At 43.8% G+C, this 18106-nt stretch overlaps 1 protein-coding gene across 3 annotated transcripts in view; it reads left to right on the top strand.

The window, feature by feature from the left end:
• Positions 1-1582: 1582 nt before the first annotated feature.
• PLCE1 (phospholipase C epsilon 1) overlaps positions 1583-18106 on the top strand; it is a 312290-nt gene continuing 295766 nt past the window's right edge. For all 3 annotated transcript variants that reach the window (XM_078077339.1, XM_078077338.1, XM_078077341.1), the window contains exon 1: positions 1583-1762. The gene's annotated coding sequence lies outside the window, so the exon portion shown is untranslated. The remainder of the gene's footprint in view (positions 1763-18106) is intronic.

Raw genomic sequence — 18106 nt, 5'->3', positions numbered from 1 at the left:
CTGGCTCCTGCATTCACCTGCCCAGAGTGGACTTAGGCATTGCAGTAAATGACCACTCTCTATTGCTCTAGCGCTGAGATCTCAAGCTCTTAATGAACAAAGAGTTTCCTCATCGTCCTCTGCAGAGACCTTTCCAAAACCAGCTCTCAAGGGAAGCAGTAATGTTGATTTTCATTAAAATCCTAGTGGTGAGAAAACAGCAAAAACAGTTAAGGACCAGGCTGTCATATTTTTCTTATAGGCAGAAATTCTTTGGTGTCCTCCTATGCATTCTTGATCCAACCTCTCCTGTGCCCTGGAGGCTCAAAGGAGGGGAGGCCGCTTTTAAGAGCGACCTGAAAGAAAGGGTCAAACTTGAGCAGGAGGATAGTATGTGGGTGGAGATGGTGATGGTCCAAGTAGAGGCTCAGCCTAAACACAGGTACAGAGTTGGAGTGGGAGAGACATTATGCTGGGTGGTCCATATTAGCCAGGATGAGGCGGGTTCCTACAGTCATGGGGAGTTAAGTTTGGAAGGCAGTAGGGAGCCTAAGGAGGTTTCTGCACAGATTTAAGTTGTAGAAGAGGGAAAATAATATGGCTGTGCCACGAGGGATGATTGGGTCCAAGAAGAGGACAGATGGGAGGGGTTATGGGCCACAGGAATTGGTCCTGATTGAATGTACAAGGAGGTGTCAGACCTATGGAAAGGTTATTTGTCCATCAAAATAGGTAAGGAGGAACAGGTTTAGGGGAAAGGGGGAGGAATGATAATTTAACTTTTCTCCAGGTCCCTGGCACTCCTGTCAACTGGGTATACAAACCTCCCAGCGCCTAGGGAAGGCTCTGTGCAGAGCCTGTAGTTTCTGGCGGTGGTTGAACATCCCCATGTTTGCTTCAGCAATGACAGAGCACTGGATTTGGAGTCCACAGACCTGAATGGCCACTATTAGCAGCAAAAAGAGTACTTCCAAAGCTTGGCACAGCGCCAGGCACGGTATGGCGCTCAATAAAATTTGTTAAATTAATGACTGACCGAATGGGTTCGAGACTTGGTGCTGCTATTTACCAGAGTATCCTTGGTCAAGTGACCTATCCGCCACGAGCCTCAGTTTCCCTAAGGGTCAAGCAGGGCTGGTCCCCGGGGAGAAGGTGTGGGCAAAACTTCCCGCGGCCTGAGGTGCCCACAGTTCCCGCCTCCCCGGAGCCCGGCAGCGCTGTTGCCCGCTCCCGTGGGCTCGGGTCGCGGCCGGCCGGCGGAGCCCGAGGCCGAGCGGGGGTCGCGCGGCTGGCCGCCCGGGCTGGGGTGGCGGCCGGGTCCGCCCCTCGCCCCCGTGTGCTCCGCGCTGCCCGAGCCGGGGGCGGGCCCGCCTCAGGCCGCTCCCCCGGCCGCCCGGGGGCCCGCGGCGGCGCTCGCGGCCTCTCACCCGGGGCGGACGAGTTCTGGGAAAGGCCGGCCCAGGGCGGGGGCCCCGCTGCCGCCCGCGCCGCCGTCCCGTCCCGGCAGCGCGCAGAGTCCAGGGCGCGGAGCGAGCGAGCGACGCCCGCGGGGGCGCACACGCTAGCGCGGCGGGCGGGGGCGGGGACGGGGGCCCCCGGCGGGCGAGCGGGCGGCGGGCCCCGGGCTCTGCCTCCCGGGCACTTGCCTGGCCGTGGCGCGCTGCTGGCACCCGCTCTGCCGCTGACACACGGTAGCGGGGACACCCGACGCCGCTAGCGACAGGCGCGTCCCACAGGGACGCTGCACTTGGGGACTCCGGCGCGACTGGCCCCAAGAGGAAAGGTGAGGAGGCGACTGTGTGGCTCGGTTCCTGAGGTGGGCGCAGGGGAGAGGTGGGCTCTTCCTGTGAGACTCCCGCGGGTCCGCGAGGGCAGCCGCCTCGGTCCGTACCTGGCGCGGGGCCCCGCCCCCACCCGGGGAACCGAGGCCGGGCGGGGGGGGGCACAGGCCGGCCGCCGCTCCGGCTCCAGGGCACCCCGAGTGCTTGCCTCGCTCCCGCACGCGTTTGCCTCAGTTTTCGCGGCATTTTTTGTGTACTTGTGGAGGCGGCCAGTACAGAGAGGGAAAACATAAGCCCTTTTTGAGGCGGCACCTAGCAACTGTATTTCAAGAAAGGTGCTCACGAAATTGTTCCTGGAGAGATCGATCTACATCAAGTCCTAGAAAATACCATATGGGACCTGGGCTCACTTCAGCGACTAGAAGAATGGCCACGTCTTTTTTAATGTTCTCTGGTGCTATGATAATGAATAACGAGAGCCAGAAGTCCTCCGTTGTGGCTAATATTAAATGCACAGTATAAATGTATGGGGTTCTCCCTCGCCCCCGTGCCTAGTATTTAAGCCATGAGACAGTTGGTTCAACTGACTCAACTAGTTGTTCCGTGTATGAAAGAGTCTACATATAAAGATTTAATGGCGTCATTTTCAATAGTGAGTTCCCTGAAGAAATGTGATGGGGGATTCACTTCATTAAAAAGTTTTGTTTGCACACTGTTCATAATTGTAGTTGCATTTTGCAGAATTTGCCGGTGGGTCATTTAGATCCCTGCAAGATTAGGTACTTTTCCTTGTGTTCCTTGTCGGAACCCCTGGTGGGATTGGGTGGGGCCGCTACCGCAGAATGGGCTCAGCGGACGCCAAGAATGCTGGACCCACCAGGGAGAATTTTTGAGAGCCTGTCTTGGGAGGTGGATGCAGGTGACCCCGTGGGTACCCGTACAGTGTGTCACTGCGGGAGATGGGGAGTTGAACTATCTCTGGATGCTGTCTGTATGCAGCCATGTGTCTTCACAGATACTTTCTAAAGAACGCCTGAGGATGCTGTCATCTAGAACATCCTTTCCCTTTTCCTCTTCCTGAATGCTCTTCCTGCCCATTTCACCACTCTAAATCCTAACCATCCTTCAAGCTGAATTTTGTTACTGCTGTGAGGCCCTCCCTGATATGCCCAGCCCCAAAAAGTCAACCTTACCCTGCTGGGATTCCTGCAGCATTTTACCTTCCCTACCTTTCTCCATTCTCCTTCTTTGAGAGTTATTTCTGTGCATGTCTCATTTTCCCTACTGAAGGCATTAACCATGGCTTTCTTAGCACAGTGTTTGCAGATATAAGGCCCTCTGAAATAATTGTGGGCTGCTATTAAATGTTAAGACTTTTGTTCTTCAACACAAATCTTTACTTTGGAGGAGATACTATAATTGAAAGTATTTATTGAAAAACATAATATTTACCATTCACATTGACCTCCATTTACAGGCCCATAGAGGAAATTTTCTTTATACCTAGGAGCCATGCATAATAATTATCTGTGGTCCATGCTTTGGGACCAAGTGAGAGGTGAGAGTGAGCTGAGGGACGTTCTTCCAGTCCTTCCAGTAACATAAGCTCCTTGGATGTGCTCCAAGGTTGACCTGTGTCATTAAAAATTCCATGCTCAAGTGAGTTGTGGTAAAGCTAGATTCCAGTGAAGGTGCTTGGTTTTCTTTTTCTATCTGCAACTTTTGTTAGTTACAGTCCCTTCTGGGCTTTTGTTGTATACTTTAAAAAATGAATTTAATGTGCAACTTGTTACTTAAACATTTCCAAATGAATAAAGCAGAGGGCAGGGAATGTTTCCCATGCCTGGGAAAGAGGAGATATTTGCACAGAGCGAGGCTGCTCTGCATGTGTGTGTGTGCGTGCGCACGTTGACAGTCCCTGCCTTCCACACACCTGGCTGGCAAGCAGCCTATGTAGGACAACAGCTGCTTCAGTCCAGACTCCTTCTCTCTGGGCCTGGGCCTACCTCTGCTGGGGGTGGGTGGGGAGAGAAGGGGGTTTCCCGGGGAACACAACAATTTAGAGTTTCTGGATTTAGAAAGAAACATAGGGAAAAAGCTAGAAAAAGCAGTAGCAGCTTTTTTAATCAAGTTGCTTTCCTGCTGACATTTGGTTGAGATCTTGGCATTGAGCAAGTAGAGTTAGGTTGGGGAGAGGAAAGGCAGGTGATGGGGAGCATGGTACTCCAGGAGAAGGGTTGGGAGGTATTGATGGGGCTTAGGGAAACATGTGGTCCAGATATGTGGGGTCCCCACAAAGGAAGTTGGAGAAGCAGGGTGTAGAGAAAAGATGATATCAAAGATGTACTTTGCCATGGACCAACCATGCTGCCTAGGGGCCTAGAAAGGAGAGAAAACTCTTTCCAGCATTGTGTGGTCTTCTCTGTTCTCAGGGTACAGAATTCAGGCTTATTTTTATTAAAGCAATAATTCATCTGTGTTATGGCTTAAATAGGTTTTCATGGGCCAGATCAGAACCTAGCCCTCTAGCTGTGCTATCAGTATGGTAGCCAGAAGCCACGTATGGTTATTTGCTTTAACTTTAAATTAGAATTAAATGAAGTTAATGAGCCACATTTCAAGGGCTCAATAGTTGTGTGTGGCTAGTTGCTACCCTACCAGACAATGAAGATGCAGAATATTTCCATCATTTCAGAAATCCTGTCCTGGAATATTGTTCTAAAGGGTTCATGCCTGTTAATTGCCAAGATACTGATGTCGAAACCTAATTCAGTCATAAATTAAAATGTTCCTGTTTATAATCCTCTAGCAAATCTATTTAGATGCAAGTAATAGTAGCACTTGTTGTTGGTAGTGCTTACTGCAAGCCAGGCAGTGTTCTAAGTACTCTACATCTATTAACTCATTTCATTCTAACATGAGGCAGCAAGTGCCAGAGACCTGTTATCCCTTACCTGCAATTCCAAAATCAAAACAAGCTCTGAAAATTGGTTTTCATAAATTTCGCTACAAAATTTGGTCTTAATTGACATGAGGTTATCATAGTGTTTATTTTTCTCACCTGGTGAGAACTATTCATACATTTTTATTTCAGAAAGAATGGACATGTTTGCTGTGGATCCTGCCAACAGTGTTATGTAATATATGGCCTATGGCACTGTCTTACCATCATAAAAGCCAAAAAAATTTATGATTTTGGATAAAGGAGTATGGGCCTCCATTATCATGTCCATTTTGAAGATGGGAAAACTGAGGAACTAAAAGGTTAAGCAACTTGTGTGGAGTCATAGCAAGAAAGTCCCAGACCCAGGACTCAGTCAGAGCAGGCTGGCTTCAAAGTCTGTTCCCTTGACCAGTGTGCTATCCTGCATCAGCCTCTGGTCTCATCACCCAGAACAAATGACTGGCCACTTTTTTTGGCTTGGTGAAGCCAGATAGCTTTAATTCAACTCATTAGAAAGTTTCAGGTAGGGCTCTGGCCGAATTGTTTACCGGTTGAGGGTGAAATGCTGTGGATGGTTACACCACCACAATGGGCATGCTTCGCAGCTGTTTAGCTCGCTCCTTTCCACCTTGTGCCAATCACAGTTTATTTTGAGCCATTCGCTGTGTAAGAACTGATAGAAAAAGAGGCCATTCATTGTGGCATTGATAAAGCTACTGGGCCCTTGTTGAAATCATTGGCACATGGGGGTTTATATACTCATAACGATTATGAGGTAGAAGGCAGGGGATGGTTTGGTCCTGGTGTATATTGACTGCTGAGCACTGGTGGGGCCATTCTGGTGGCCTGCAGGGGTTCTGAGACTTCTGGTATGGTTTCAGAGGATCTGGATCTATCTGACTCAGTTGGTTGTCTCTCCAGAGGAGACTGTAAGTTCCTCTCTTCTTTTGGAGGTTGACTAGAACTGCAGACCTGGTCTGGGGTCAGGAATGGACTTTTCACTTTCCCTCTAAGTGGTGGCAGGAATAGGTGGTCCCTTCATTTGTAGAAATTATTTTTTTTTAAGATTTTATTTATTAATTTGAGAGAGAGACAGAGAAAGCATGAGCAGGGTGAGGGGCAGAGGGAGAGGGACAAGCAGCTCAGCAGGGAGCCGGATATGGGGGCTCGATCCCAGGACCCTAAGATCATGACCTGAGCCGAAATCAAGAGTGGGACACTGAGCCACCCAGGCACTCACATTTGAAGAAATCCTTAATTACCCCCAAGGTTTCTCCTTTGAATATAAGAAAATGTTCTGTCTGAGTGCTCCACTATCTGTATGGATTTTTTTTTAATTATTTATTTATTTGAGGGAGAGTGGGAGAGAGAGAGAACATGAGCAGGGGGGAGGAGCAGAGGGAGAGGCAGACTCCCCGCTGAGCAGGGGGTCCGATGCGGGACTCGATCCCAGAACCCTGGGATCATGACCTGAGCCGAAGGCAGACGATTAACCGACTGAGCCACCCAGGCGCCCTGTATGGATCTTTTAGTATGGGCTCCATAAGACCCCTGTCTCTCTGTATCTGGGGAGCATTTTACCTTTTATGGTACAGCCTCCAAGTCTCCTCCTAGTGATCATGGTGCCACCCTTCCCCCCGCCTCCTCAAGTTATAATGATTTAAGGTGTAGGGACAAGGCACCCTGTTGGTGAAATACAAGGGCACTAGAATCAAACTTACCTGGTTTACATAGGCTTTACCACCTACTAGCTGTACAACCTTAGACAAGTGATTAATCTTTCTGTAAGATAGTAATTTTACAGGGTTGCTGTGAGACCTAAGCAAGATAACTCAAAGCACTTTGCATAGTGCCAGGTACATAGTGAGTGCTCACAAAGTTAGCTGCTAATATTGTTGTTCTGGGCCTACCTACGTCTTGCCAGTCTGCAGTTTTACGCTTTGGAGAGGCGTCTGTAGTAAACTGAATAATGCCAATAGCCTCCTAAAGGTATCCAGGTCTTAATCCCAGGAACGTATAAATATGTTACTTTACATGACAAAAGAGACTCAGCAGATGTGATTAAAGATTTTGAGATGAGAAAATTATCTGGATGGGCCTAGTCTGGTCAAGAGGGTCCTTATAAAAGAGAGGCAAGAGGATCAGAATCCCTAGCAGGAGGTAGGAGTAATGAGCCAAGGAATGCAGGCCGCCTAAAAGCTGGAAAAGGCGAGAAAATGGATTCTTCCCTAGAGCCTCCAGAAGGAATGCAGCCCTCCCAACCCATTTTAGACTTCTGACCTCCAAAACTGTAAGATAACAAATTTGAGTTGTTGAAGCTACCGAGACTGAGGCAATTTATCACAGCAGAAATACGAAACTAAGAGGGCATGGAAGAGAAACCAGAAAGTGGTCAGGAGTGAAACAAAAGGTCTCACAATGAGGAACAAGAACAGGCAATGGGTAGTGCAAACCTTGCTGGGTACTGTACTAAGTACTTCATACCTATGAACCGGTCATCCTCACAGCAACCTTCCCAGATAGGTACTTTTGCTATCTGCATCTCAGAGAAGAGGAAGTGGAGGCACGGAGAGGTTGAGTAACTTGCCCAAGGTTACAGAGCTAGTTGTGGTAGAGCTAGGATATGAATCCAAGCAGTCTGGCACTCTTAAGTGTTACCCACCCTGCTCCCCAAAGCAGGCATTTCTGTCGACTAAGTCTGACAGTATCAGCCACTGAATGGTATGTTACTGTATGGAAGGAAGAGAGTATTTGAATCAGTGAGAAGGAGGGCAATGTCGTCCCCCCAACGCGCCCCCCCCCCCAAGAAAGCCTGGTATTGAAGTGCTTGGTAAGGTTTTGCCATTCCTGTCTCATATGATATGTGTGGACAGCTTGAAGCTAGAGGACGCTGGCTCTGGGAGCAGTTCCTGTGCTGGCCTCCCTCTCATGCTCCCACCTCTGTTCATACAGCAGCCTCGCTCTCTCACCACAGACCGCTGGCCCAGGCATCCTGTTGGCTCTGCTTCCCACCTCTGCCTGTTTATTGGATTTGCCTCATTCCTGACTCTCTGCTCCAGCCCTGAATTCCACCTCCTTCTGGCCCCTCAAATGCTCAAACTTGAGATGGTTAGGGACCAGATTGTGAGCTACCTTTGTGACTTAAGGCTGCAGGGGAAGGTTATTTTTGCCCTTTTCCTTTGGTTTATCTGGCTTCTGTTGGTTTTCTAGCTGTGCGGTTTTGTCTCTCAAGCACATCATTCGGAGTGGTACTGGTTGGGACCATTGGTTTTCAAACTGTGTTCTAAGAGTGTTTGGGGCCTCTACCAGGTGAGGGGTATGGTAGGAGAAGACCTCAGCCCTTCACCCTGCTTCTATTGCTAGAGAGACAGAGAAGTTTGAAAGGAACTAAACCTCATGTTAAGGCACTCTGCGTAAGACCTTTAGCCCAGAGACTGGGATGTGCAAGATATATAATGCTGTGTTTTCTCTAATTGCATTTTACAAGTTTGGGGTCTGGATGCATGTTGCTTAGCTTTGTTTACATCCTGGCTCCACTACTTATATACAATCTGCACAACCTTGAGCAAAAGACTTGGCCTGTTGGGGCCCAAACTTCCTCATGTATGTAATGGGAGAGGCAGTAGTAGAACCTACTTAATAAATGAGATAATCCATGTGAAGGGCTTAGATCCGTGCCTGATCACAATAAAAATTCAATGAACACTAGCTCTCAGGATCGTTTTTCTTATTACTAAGTCTCCCAGTGCCGTGGCTGAAGAAGCAGGTAGCCTCATGTCTTCGCAGAGTTCTGCTCTCCGGTGGTGCTGCAGCCGGGGGTCCCCTGTTACTCCTCTCTCTTCCTGGTTGCCCTTGAAATTTCCATCGTCTCTGATTGCAGATGACTGCAGGTGCAGTGACATGAGGCTGTCTCTCATGGGTATAGCAGCTTCATCCCCCAAGGTCTCTGAGGCTTCGCTGCCTTCTGCCAAGAAGCAGGGTCTCTGCTACTTTTAGGATTTGTAGGACATTTCTTCTTTTCTCCCCTGCCTGCCAGATGTAGGGGCTGGGATGGGAGGGGCAGAATGAAACTCCAGTCTCCTCCCTGATTCTTCTCCAAGGCATTTGGTCTATAATAGACTGAATACTGTTGAATCCTTCCCCCCTCCCCTTAGGACTTAACAAAATATAAACATAAACAGGGTGGCTAAGCTTGACAGGGTTATTGGTCAGACAGGGCTGGTCAGTGCCATTATCTGCTCAGTACACATTGGTGTGTACTCTATGGCATGATCTGCTAGGTGGTGGCCCCAACGAAATGTGCTCCATTTATAAAAATAAACTGGAAAGTCTTCAGAGGGGCTGATGATTTGTGCTCACAAGTCCAGAGGTATAGCGAAACATGATGATCATCTATATATTTTTAATGCCTTGTTGGAACAGCTACATTATAATAATAAAACAGTAAGCCTGCAATATGCAGAATTAAGGAAGAGGCAGAAGCAAGGAGAGACTCTGTTTTGATGACTTCATTTTAGGTTTAAACTATATAATATCACTGACTATGGAAAGTCCAGGGAATGGAAAAAAATCATTGGGAAAAAACACATGTGACCAAGTGCATACTATACACATCTGGGATTAAAATATCATATAACACAGTTTAATTTGGATATCACTGGATTTGGTTCAAGTTACTGTCATTTCTAAAGAAGTTTTGAATCATTTGTTATTATTAATAACACAAACTCAGATTTCATTGATGAACATATTTTCACCTATGTTATGTTTGCCTGGAAGAATTGAAGCCCTCTCTGGTAGTCTGGTTTGTCAATCTCAGAGAGGTGGATACAATTCACAGAAGTTAAATACTTTTGGCCTGAAATTGTATTCCCTTTTTCCCCCCAAAGGCAGAATGAATTTGGATGACAGGGCAGCGCATAAACCTCACTCTGTCTGCAGTTTGTTAACTACTGGGTTCTGAGCCGATTCCTATTCACTTCTTTGCCACTCAGCAGGCTCAATAGTCCCTAACTCAGCCTGGTTTACTGTGCTTGAGGTTTATTCTTTCATCATGCCTCCGTGTGGTTTTAAAATTCACAGTGGGAGGGATTGGTAAGGCTCCAGGCAGTGGTGAAAGAAATATGCTCAATTAATATTTGAACGTAACAGAAGAAGGTAAGAACTTCTTGAGCTATTATACATAGAAGCTATAGAACTTTACAAAAAGAACTCCAAAAAGTGACTTTGCTGGGCCATCAGTGCAACACAGCAGTCAGCCAGCCCTGTGGGTTCTCCCAGGACATCTCTTGGATCTAGGATTTTGACTACCCTTTGCTGACTGAGAAGGGGCTGGGCCTCACCAATGCCAAGTCATGGGATGGCTGACAACAGGTGAAGTGTGTTCCGGACCCAGCCAGGCCAAGCCCAGATCAAATTAGTTACAGAGGATAAGAGAGTGTGCTTATTTCTAACCATGCTGTATAGTTCTAATGAATTATCACTATCTAAGCAGTCACACCTAAAATATGTCACCTATTTAGGAAGATACTAGTTAAAAAAGAGAAAAATTTTAATCCAAACAATTTTATTTTAACAACTAAAATTTTATCTTTTACTTATTAATGCAGACATTTCCGTTTATGATTTATTTATTAATTATTTATTATATGCTATGTCATCCAACAGTGAGAATTGAGGGCTAGAAAGGAGGGGTCCAAGTGTCCCCCCTCACTTTTAAAGTTGAAAGAACTGTCTCTTGAGAGACTCAGATTTGATCGAAGCCACCTAGCTGCGTAATGGCAAAACTGAGACCTTTGTTTCAAACAGGATTAAGACCATACTGTAGAGAGGCGCCTGGGTGGCTCAGTCGTTAAGCGTCTGCCTTTGGCTCAGGTCATGATCCCGGAGTACTGGGATCGAGCCCCACATCAGGCTCCCTGCTCCGCAGGAAGCCTGCTTCTCCCTCTCCCCCTGCTTGTGTTCCCTCTCTCACTGTGTCTCTCTCTGTCAAATAAATAAATAAAATCTTAAAAAAAAAAAAAAAAAAAAAAGACCATACTGTAGATACATAATACACAGTTTTAAATTCTGGATTCTTTGTCTGACATTCCATCATGAAGATGTTTCCACATCATTCAGTGTTTCCAAACCTTGATTTCAGTGGCTGGGTCTCATTGTATTGTGTGGTCCTGTGGAGGACTTATTTATCACCCTAATGCTGGACATTTAGCTGTTGATCCCTGATTTTTTTTCTATTTAAATACCTCTCCATTGCCCAGATCTCTAATTCTTTCTTTAGCACAGAGTCCCTAGAAGTGGAATTACCAGATCAAAGTGTAGAAGTTTTTTAGAGACTCCAGATACATATTGCCAAAATGCTCTCCAAAAAGGTTGTACCAATTTGCACTTCTACTAATGATATACTAGAGTGGTTTTTCCAGTGGATGTCAGTGAAAGATACCAGACTTGGTATTTCATAGTTTGAATGTGCATTTCTTTGATTACTAGAAGTAATATATCATCATTGTGCTTTCTCTTGGTTATTTAATAGTAGTTTTTTCCATTTGTCTTTTTTTTCTTTTTATGTGAGACTTCTTAATGAATTAAGAATGTAACATCCCTGCATTCTGTATTTTTGCAAGTATTTTCCTATCTTTGTCACTTGATGCTATTTTTCTCAACTAGCATTTTTTTCCTGGTTGCAAAATAATACACGTTTATTTTGGATAATTTCGGAACTAGAGAAAAGTCCAATAAAGAAAAAGTCCAAAAATCACCCACAATTCCACTATCTAGAGTAATTAATAACATTTGGTTCATGGCTTTCTAGGTTTTTGTCCTTGTTCTTCCCCCCCGCCGCCATTGAGATCATGTTTTCATGTTTTATAAGTTTTCACCTAACTTTGTTAATCATAATTAAGCAGATTGTGCTTATCTCTGCTATGGGATACTATATAAAAATATTAATGAAATATTATATTTTTGAAATATTTAGCATATTTTTTAATGTATAGAAAATTTTAATTTCTGTATGACCATAGGTCTGTGTCCTCCCTGGTAATTACTTCCATGGCCTTTAAATTTGTAGTTTTTATCTATTTTCTATGATTAACTATATTTTTTAGATTTTCAGGCTTTTAGTTACATTCAGCTTTTCATTTGGAATCAGTTTTTTGTCCATATTATGAGTTGAAGACCTAAACTGTTTTCTAAATACTTAATTTTCCTTAATAATACATTTATTTCCTCATATATATATGTTTATATTCCTTATATAATTTCCTTGAATAATATATTTATTGGATAATCCTAGGCAATTCCTAATCTCATCTTGTATATTCTAAAGTCAGTTTTAGGCCTAAGATAATCTATCTGCAAATGCTTGAGTACCTCAGTGTTTTAGTTATGTTAGCTTTATAATGTATATTTGTATCACATAGAGGCAGTTCTCTCTCAGAATTATTCAAATTTTCTTTATTATTTTTCTGCTTTTTCTTGTAAATTAAATTTTGAGACATTGTGTCAGATCTCAAAAATCCACTGAGATTCTGATTGGGATTATAATAAACATATATTAATTCAGAAAGAATGAATGTGTTTATAGTATTAGTCTTTATATACTCCTCTGTTTCTTTTTCTTTTAAAAAATTTATTATTGAAGTATAATTGACATACAATGTTGTATTAGTTTCAGGTGTACAACATATTGACATGACAATTCTATGCATTACTCGGTGCTCACCACAGTAAGTGTAGTCACCATCTGTCACCATACAACGTAATTACAATATTATTCACTATATTCCCTATACCGTAATTTTCCACCCACCCACCTCCCTTCTGGCAACCACCAGTTCTCTGTATTTAAGGGTTTGTTTTGTTTGTTTGTTCATTTGTTTTGTTTTTTAGATTCCACATATAAGTGAAATCATATGGTATTTGTCTTTCTCCATCAGATTTATTTTATTTCGCATAATATCCTCCAGCTCCATCCATATTGGATGGCCAGATTTCATTCTTCTTTATGGCTGAGTAATATTCCATTGTGTGTGTGTATATGTGTGGGTGTGTATATATGTGTATATATATGTATGTGCATATATATACATCACATCTTCTTTATCCTTTCAGAATGTTTCTTAATGTACTCAAATGTTTTTGTCTTTCAGTTAAATTTTATAGTAGCCTTCATATTAATCATATTTTTCTTATTTAAAAAATGTTTTGTGTATTTTGAGACACCTGGGTGGCTCAGTTGGTGTTAAGTGTCTGCTTTCAGCTCAGGTCATGATCCCAGAGTCCTGGGATCAAGTCCCACATCGGGCTCCTTGCTCAGAGGGGAGCCTGCTTCTCTCTCTGTCATTCCCCCTACCTGTGCACGCGTGCGCTCTCTCTCTCTCTCTCTGACAAATAAATAAAATCTTTAAAAAATGTTTTGTGTTTTTTTATTTAATCAACTTAATTTTTTAGCTAATTCTCTTGAGCTTTCTAGGTAGAGAATTGTATTATCTGCAAATAATGATTATTTCTCTTTTGAATCAAAAATTCCAGAACATTAATAACTAAGAATAAGGATAATAGACCTTTTAATTTAATCCTGATTTTAATGGAAATGCTCTTCATATTCATTAAGAAATACAATGTTGTCTTTTGGTTTTAAAAAGTTTAAATCACTTTGAGAAAGTAGTTTCATATTCACAGATTTAAAAAAGAAATAAAAGAGAATTGACTTATGTCACATGCCAAAAAGTTAATCTTTGAAGTGATTATATGCTTTTTTCCACATTTGACTACTAATGTGTTATATTATGTTAACAAATTTCCTATCATTAAACCATACTTGCAGTCTCATTGTGGCAGTTTATTATCATGGTGTTAATGAATTATATCTCTAAGATAGAGAATAATCTGGAACCCATTTAGATTTTACTTTGGAATTTTTTTTAGTTAGCTTTATTTTAGCCTTGGTCATCATAGGCTGGTGTTAAAATTAGCTTGCTGCTCCTGAGTATGCATAGATTGGATTCCAGGAGACCCCCATGCCTTCCTGAGAGTGACAGGGGCAGCTTCCCATGTGGTGAGGAGCTGGAGATGCTGTTTGTGTGGCAGAGAGTGAGGAGGATAAAGTGCATATCAGAGATTGGTTAACTGAGGCTCTTCCTGTGTCGTGAAAATGCAGTCAGTACCTTTGTTTTGTTTGTTTTTTTTTAACACTTTTAACACAAAGAAGCAGTCTTACTTCTTTGTAAGGGTTCTAGTCACTGCAATAATAACATTTGGTTCATGGCTTTCTAGGTTTGGATATGCTCCAGACCTGCATATCCAACTGCCTGTGTGACATCTTCCCAAAACTCGTGTCTCAAATTGGACTCAGTCTTTTCCCAAACCTATTTCTCCTGTATTCCTTATTGCAGTGACTAGAACCCTTATCGACCCATTTACGGAGACCAGAAACCTTAGCTCTCCAAGGCTATCCCTTCTGAGTCCATGGTCTCGTAGCACCGGGGGCTTCTCCTTCCCATTTCAGTGTCTGTCTTTCCCAATAAAGCATATGCTCCGTGAAGCCAGGGACAGGGACTACTGTCAGTGTTCACTTCTCTTATCTCCAGCCTCAGCATAATATTGAGCCAGTGACAAATGTTGATTGACTGACTATATTAATTGAATTTCCTGTCCATTCTGCCTTCTAAATATTTCCCTGGCTAGGCAGACCTCAGTTCTAAATCCAGCTTTGCTGTTTACTAGCTGGGTAATATTGATATTTTTTAAATTTTATTTTGAGATAATTTTTGATTTATAAAACAAGCTACTTTTAATTTCACTTTACATCATTTTCTAAATCCGTAAAATGAACATAATCATAGTACCTACCTAGATTTGTGGTGGATTAAATGAAATAAAGCACATGAAACATTATTACTCTGTTTGACAGGTGCATCCTCTATACTGTTATAAAGTTAGGTTTGAAGCTAGAATGTTGGAGGCCTTTAATGCAGGTTAAGGGGTGTGTGTTTTATCTTTTAGAAGGTGAGGATCCATGAAAGTTTCCAACTGTGTGGTGGAAAAACCATGAGCTCTGGAATCAACAGACATGGGTTCAGATCAGAACTCTACCACTTAATAGCTCTGAGGCATTTCACACCTTAGTTTTAAAACCTCTAAAATTAGGGGGTGCCTGGGTGGCTCAGTCAGTTAAGTGTCTGCCTTTGGCTCAGGTCATGATCCCCAGGTGCTAGGATCAAGCTTTGCGATGAGCTCCCTCCCCAGCAGGGAGCCTGCTTTTCCCTCTGTCCCTGCCCGGGCCCCCGCTCCCCCGCTCATGCTCTCTCTCAAATAAATAAATAAAATCTTTCAAGAAAAATAAAACCTCTAAAATCAGGACAATAATACCTTGTATCAGGAATTGTTGTAAGGTATAAGTGAAATGGTATTTGAAAAGTGACACTGATTTGTTTGTTTTAAAGTTACTTTCTTTCCTCCAGTGATAAGCTCTGGGTTCCCTTGGAAAGAGATCTGTGGTACAGAGGCTTGTCTTTGGCTCAGCCCAGTCTAACGTTTTTGTCAGATACTTAAATGAAGCCTGATTTCCTAAATTTGCAGACGATTCAGCGTTGGAATAGCTGATACAGTAGGTGATGGAATGGAGGCTCAAAATGACCTCAACAGGCTGACATGGGAAGTCAGGCATCTAGCAGGTGGATCAAAGCAGTCAGGAGCAAGGATACCACTTGGAAGGTGATTCCACGGTCCAGGTCATGGATGGAAAGGACCTGACTGAACTGGCGTGTCTCAGTGACAACAGAAAGGAGTTAACAGTTGGGAAGAACTTTTTTGAAAAATCACTAGAATGTTGCAGTTAACTAGGTGAATATGTGGATAAAGAGGGCTAGAGATGAATGGGAAGCTTCCTTTCTTGGTTCCTGGGAAAAAGAAGGTTCCAGTTAACAGGAAGGAGGAAGTTAAGCAAAAGAATTGAATTAGGGAGAGGAGGAGGGCAGGAGTCTGGTTTTGTACATGGGGTGTTGGCTCTGCCCAACAGGAAGTTGGAAAGTCAGGACGGTAGCTTGTGGGAGAGAGGCTGTGTCTGGAAAGAGGCGTTTGGGAGTCATCCACATGGAGGTGATAGTTGAAGTCGTGGGTGGGAGGGAATGGGATGGCCAAGGAGTGGCCAGTGCTATTCAGAATCATTAGGGTTGTTGGCTCTAACTTGAGATAAGCAGGATAAACAAACCCTTACCCAAGTGGGAACTAGTTCTACTGCCTTCCTCAGGCTCTTTAACTCATTCAAGCAAAGTTTTACAGGATGGAAAAAAAATCACATACAATAATTTCAGATTTAAAAAATTGTATTTTTGACTTGTATATTATTATTCATTTTTAATTATACAAGTAATACATTCTTGATTGGAAAGAATACAAAAACTGTGTAAACATAGATAAAGTAAAAGCCCCCATTAACATTAACCCTTGTCCAACTTTACTTTCTTTTTCAGAAGCAATCACTGTTACAAGTTCAGTGGGTGTTCTTACAAACTTTTTTTTTATGCATTTATACATACACACACATACACATAAAGACATGTCTTTGTTTTTGTGTGTGTGGTTTGGTTTTGTTTTATATAAGTGAGCTCATAAAATGTTTTATTCTTTAATTTTTACTTTATTTTTCTTAAAAGTATTTTAATTTCTTAATTTTTAAAGATATATTTATCCATTTGAGAGAGACAGAGAGAGAGTAGGGGGAGGGGTAGAGGGAGAGAGAGAGCATCCCAAGCAGAGGCGCCCGACGCGGATCTTGATCCCACAACCGTGAGATCACAACCGGAGCCAAAATCAAGAGTCAGACACTTAACCAACTGAGCCATCCGGGTGTCCCAATTTTTACTTTTAAAAATGAAACAATATGCTCTGAAACTCTTTCCAGGTAAATTTATCTAGATCTGAGTCATAAAAACAGCAAAATCTGTTTTCCTGGGTACAAATGTACTATGTTTTATTTAATCATTCCCTTATTGATGGAATATGCCATGTTTCCAACTTTTGCATCTGTCTGTCCTGCAGACGCTGATTGCTTGTACTGTGTAGGAGACTGCCCAGTAGATACTAGGATATGTTGGTCCATAGTAAGCCAGGGGTTTGCAAGCTGTTGGGGTCAATGAGAAGCACATCCTCCAGGGTCAACTATGAATATGCTATTAACCTTATGACGGAGAATTTCTTTGTCAGACTCAGCCACTTGCTGTGTTCAGCGGTGCCAGGGCCTTCTCGGTGCCTTAAGCTGAAGGAGCTGGAAGTAGTGGGGAGAAAGGGAAAGGATGAACCCATGCTAATGAGATGAGGACTTTCACCTCTCTCCCCAAACCAAAGTTGGAGTAATTGATTTGGGGAGGGGTAGGTTGGGTTTGAGAACGTTTTTCTTTTTACAAATATTATCAAAATGAATATATAAAGTTTTAAGTTCCCACTTGGGAGCTTCTGAAAATATATCCCCCTGTGAGAAACCGATTCATTGTTTCCTTTTCTCTCAAGTGCAGGGGCCTGAGGCAGCTCCAGTGTAAGGACGGCAGGGAAAGGAAGAAGAACCCCCTTCTGACCTCCTTTATCCCAACCCACCCATTCTCTTCCTTCTCCCTCCCTCTCTTTTTCTGGTTTTCTTGTCTTCGATGCTCTGAATCATACCACATCTAGTGAGCAGATTTGGGGCATAAGTGTTTTATGCAAAAACACCAGGGCCCTCATTTTCTTTCTCTTCATTTTTGCTGCCTTCACTCAGGACTCAGAGGAGGGTCCACTTTGGGCTACAACGCAGGGAATCATGCTGGTTCTTCTTCTCCTCTTCCCTCTGTTCAGGACCAACTCAGCAGCTGGGAGGCTCTGCCAGGCTGTCAGGAAGCACCATCCCAAGGCAAGACTGCCAAGAGCTGGGCTTCACAGGCAGTCGTGTCCTCTAGCATGTGTGACGAGTCTGGCTGGGAAATTTCTTGGGATCTCTCCAATTCCCCAAGCCAAGCCCCTCCCAACTTGAGTCCTCAGCACAGTGAAGACTGGGGGATCTTTTTCATTTCACCCGTTTCTACTCCAAGGCAAGCCGAACTGACCCTTGGGGCTGCTGGACCAATGAGTGGGCTCATCACACGGCTCCCACAGGCATATGTCTGCAATGTAGCTCTGATCTGCTACCTGCAGGAAAATGATCGCTACCCACTTCTTTGGGTACATGTTCCAGCCTCCTTTTCCACTTCTGACCCCCACCTGTCCCCTGGCACCCCGGACACCCCGGCAGTAAATACCTAATGCTTTCACTACTTGGAGCTCCCTAAACGCAACACATGGTCTTCCCGTTCTGTGCCTTACCTTGGGCTGCTCACTCTTCCCCGCCCGTCTTTCCTCTGTACTTTAAATTCAGTTTAGGCGTCAGTCA

This window comes from Halichoerus grypus, chromosome 7 (genome assembly GCF_964656455.1).
Source record: "Halichoerus grypus chromosome 7, mHalGry1.hap1.1, whole genome shotgun sequence".
NCBI lineage: Eukaryota > Metazoa > Chordata > Mammalia > Carnivora > Phocidae > Halichoerus > Halichoerus grypus.
The sequence above is the reverse complement of the archived record's forward strand: the minus strand, read 5'-3'. Positions and strand labels throughout refer to the sequence as shown.